This window comes from Suncus etruscus, chromosome X, assembly GCF_024139225.1.
Source record: "Suncus etruscus isolate mSunEtr1 chromosome X, mSunEtr1.pri.cur, whole genome shotgun sequence".
Lineage (NCBI taxonomy): Eukaryota > Metazoa > Chordata > Mammalia > Eulipotyphla > Soricidae > Suncus > Suncus etruscus.
The window spans coordinates 75,278,553-75,283,020 of NC_064868.1; positions in this window are offsets into that span (position 1 = coordinate 75,278,553).

Sequence of the window (4,468 nt, forward strand, 5' to 3'; positions counted from 1 at the left end):
GTAAATAATATCTTTATTTAAACACCATGATTACAAACATGTTTGTAGTTGGGTTTCATTCATAAATATGAACAACCCCCTTCACCAGTTCAACATCCCCACACCAATTTTTGCTATCTTCTCCCACTCTCTCTGGAACACACTGTATTCCAGTCAGGAATTCTATTTCTCTCACTCACTAGCATTGTCATGATAGTTGTTCGTGTAGTTATTTCTCTAACTGCACTCACCACTCTTTGTGGTAAGCTTCATATCATGCTCTGGTTCTTCCAGCCTTCTTCTCTATAGTCTCTGGGTATTATTACAATAATGTCTTTTATTTTTCTTAAATACCACAGATGAGTGAGACTATTCTATATCTATCTCTCTTCCTCTGACTCATTTCACTCAGCATAATAGTTTTTATGTCCATCCCTGTATAGGAATATTTCATGACTATCTTTCCAGATGGCTGCATCATACTCCATTGTGTATATGTACCACTGTTTTTTAGCTACTCATATGTTGTTGGGCATCTGGGTTGTTTTCAGATTCTGGCTATTGTAAGTAGCACTGCCATAAATATAGGTGTGTAGAAAGCATTTTTGTATTGTGTTTTTGTGGTCCTACGGTATATCCCTAGAAGTGGTATAGCTGAATCATATGGAGTTCAATTTCCAGTTTTTGGGGGAATCTCCATACCATTTTCCATAAAGTCTGGAATAGACAGCATTACCAGCAACAGTGAATGAGAGTTCCTTTTCGCCCACATCCCCTGCAGCACCGATTGTTCTTGTTTTTATGATGTGTGTTAATCTCTGTGGCATGTGATATGGCCTTTGTGTTAGTCTTCATGGCAAAACAATCTCATTGTTCTTTTGATTTGCATCTGCCTAATGATTAGTGATGTGGATCAGTTTTTCATTTGTTTTGGCCATTTGTATTTCTTTTCTGAGGAAGTGTTCATTCATATCTTCTCCCCATTTTTTTGTTTCCAATTTGTATCCCATGTTATATAATTTCTTTCCTGGTTACCATATCAAGGACTTATTTTGAATAAGAGTAGTGACAATGGACATGCTTGCCTTTTGTCCGATCTCAGAGAAAGGTCTTACAGTTTTTCACCATTAAGTATGATAATGACTTTGGACTTAATATAGATGGCCATATTGTCTTGAAATATGTTCATTCTATCCCTATTATTTGGAGGTATTTTTTTTATCATGAATCAATATTGGATATTGTCAAAAATCTTCTCTATGTCAATTGATATAACCATATGTTTTCTCTTTCTTTTTGTTGACATGGCGTATTATATTAATTTATTTGCAAATATTGAACCATTCTTACATCCCAGAGAAGGATTTTATATGAATCATGGTGTATAACCCTTTTGATATACCTCTGGGTTTGTTTTGCTAAGATTTTATTGGGGATTTTTACATTGATATGCACCAGGTATATTGGTCTGTACTTTTCTACTTTTAGTAGTTTTTATTTCAGTATAAGTACAATATTGGAATATAGAAGCTATTAAAGGGATGCCTGTTTCTTTGATATTTTGTAAAGGCTTGGGAGCATGACCATTAAGTATAAACTGAAGTTTTTGTAGAACTCACTAGTGAATCTATCTGGACTTGTTCATTTTTCCTGGGAGAGTTTTTAATTACTGTTTTGATTTCTTTACTTGAAATATATCTATTCAGATTTTTTGTTTCCTCTTGGTTTAGCCTTTGGATATCATAGGATTTTATGAGCTAAATAGTTTGAAAAGACAAATATATGTATAAATTTTATATACTATTTAAAACAGTAAACAAAGTATGAGAGCATATTTTATAGGACCCCTATAATGAATGCGTTATGAATAATTATAACATTATGTATGCAAGAATTTGACACTGAGTACAAATCTTTGCCAAGAGAAAGTAAAGAAAATAGTTATGCTTGGTATCTGGACTAAGATCTCTGCTGTTAGAAGTCTTAGTGCCGGATTCCTGCTGGTTTCTGCAAGGAGTCAGAAAGGCACAGAAGCCATCTTGGGCCATGCATTTTCCAGCTGCCTGAGACTGGATTTCATCAGCGTTCCTGCCAGTGATCCTGCCTGCTTCAGAGCTGCCTGAGGCTGGATTTCATCAGCGTTCCTGCCGGTAATCCTGCCTGCGTCAGAGGTGGATCGGGATGTACACACACTGACTCCTGATGGTTTCTGCCAGGAGTCAGAAGGGCGCAGAAGCCATCTTGGGCCATGGTATTTCCAGCCACTTGAGACTGGATTTCATCAGCGTTCCTGCTGGTGATCCTGCCTGCTTCAGAGGTGGGTTGGGACATACACACACTAATTCCTGCTGGTTTCTGTAGGGAGTCAGAAGAGCACAGAAGCCATCTTGGGCCATGGTGTTTCCAGCTGCCTGAGACTGGATTTCATCAGCATTCCTGCCAGTGATCCTGCCTGCTTCAGAGCTGGGTCGGGACATACACACACTGATTCCTGCTGGTTTCTGCTGGGTGTCAGAAGGTCACAGAAGCCATCTTGGGCCATGGTGCTTCCAGCAACCTGAAACTAGATTTCATCAGTGTTCCTGCCAGCTATCCTGCCTACTACAGAGAGTTTTTGGCTGGCTCTGCCCTGCTGCTGAGCCTTGGATGACCCTGAGGACTTGAAGGGAACTCTTTGCTTCACTTGTCTGTCTTCCCTGAATAATTGAAACTCTCCTCAGAGGCCAAGGAAGTGCACCCCCAAAAAAACTGTCATTTAGAGACCTCAGAAGAGCGTGGCCGCTTCGCTTCATGGCCACGCACTCTTTCTAACCAATGAACCCCACCACAACATGCAGAAAAAATCACACTATAAGCGTGACAATGAGGAAAACTTGAAGGCAAACACCATGCACAGAGAATGAAGACGATAGCTCAGATGACCTAAAAAATTGCAACCATCTGATTAACCTCTCAGATAAGGAACTTAAAATAGAAATATGGAAGATGTTTGTAGAACTCAGAGAAAGCATAGATCCATCTGAACAGAACACAAAGACAGAAATCAGAAAACTACAAACTGAAATAACAGATCTGAAAAACACAGTAGCTCAACTGAAAAAAATCAATGGATGGCCTCACCAGCAGGGTAACAGGAGCTGAGAAGAGAATCGAAGTACTGGAAGATGAGATGCAGAAAAATCCAACACACTGAAGAAATTGGAAAAGAACCTTAAGACAAATGATCAGGCAATGGAAAAAGTACTCAAGGAATGCGAACAGATGAAAATAGAAATCTTTGATAAACTCAACAGAAACAACATAAGAATCATTGTAGTTCCAGAGGCCCAGGTAGGCGATTCCCAAGAAGAATCAACTGTCAAAGACATCATCAAAGAGATGATACTCCCAGAGTTAAAAAATACATGCAATGAAATCCTGCATGCCCAAAGGGTACCAGCTAAAAGAGACCCAAAGTAAAACACCCCAAGACACATCCTCGTTACAATGACAAATCCCATAGATAGAGATTGAATACTGAAAGCAGCAAGATCAAAAAGGGAAATTACATTCAAAGGAGTATCCTTAAGACTTACAGCAGACATGTCACAAGAAACTCTCAAGGCCAGAAGACAGTGGTGGGATATTGTGACAAGACTGAATGAAATGAATGCCTCACTGAGAATACTGCACCCAGCCCGACTCACGTTCAGGTTTGAAGGAAGGATACATAGCTTCATGGATAAACAACAGCTCACAAACGTCATAGATAAAATACCAGCCTTAAAGAAAAAACTGAAGACAAGAGAGACCAACAAACACAGCAAACTTATCTACAAAGATGACATTAAATCCTATGACAATCATCTCTCTCAATGTCAATGGACTAAATTCACCAATGAAAAGACACAGAGTGGCAAAATGGATCAAAAAGATGAATCCAACCTTCTGCTGCCTACAAGAAACATTCCTGAATAATCAGAACAAACATAGACTCAAAATCAAAGGCTGGAGGAAAATCATCCAAGCAAACAGCACCCTTAAAAAACCTGGAGTGGCCATATTAATATCTGATGACACCAACTTTATACTCAGAAAAGTTGTAAGGGACAAAGATGGACACTTTGTAATGATCAAGGAATATGTGCAACAGAAAGAAATCAGACTTTTAAACATATATGCACCCAATGGGAGACCAGCAAATTATCTAATACAATTACTGACAAATCTGAAAGAAGAAATCAATAATAACACAATAATTGTGGGAGACCTCAACATGACCCTGTCAGCACTTGATAGGTCAACCAGACTTAAACCCAACAAAAACATACTCGCCCTGAAAAGAGTAATGGAAGAAAGAGGACTAGTATATATATATATATATATATATATATATATATATATATATATATATATATATATATATATGTAACACTCCATTCCAAAAAATTTGGATACACATATTCTCAAATGTACATGGGTCATTCTCCAGAATAGACCACATGCTGAC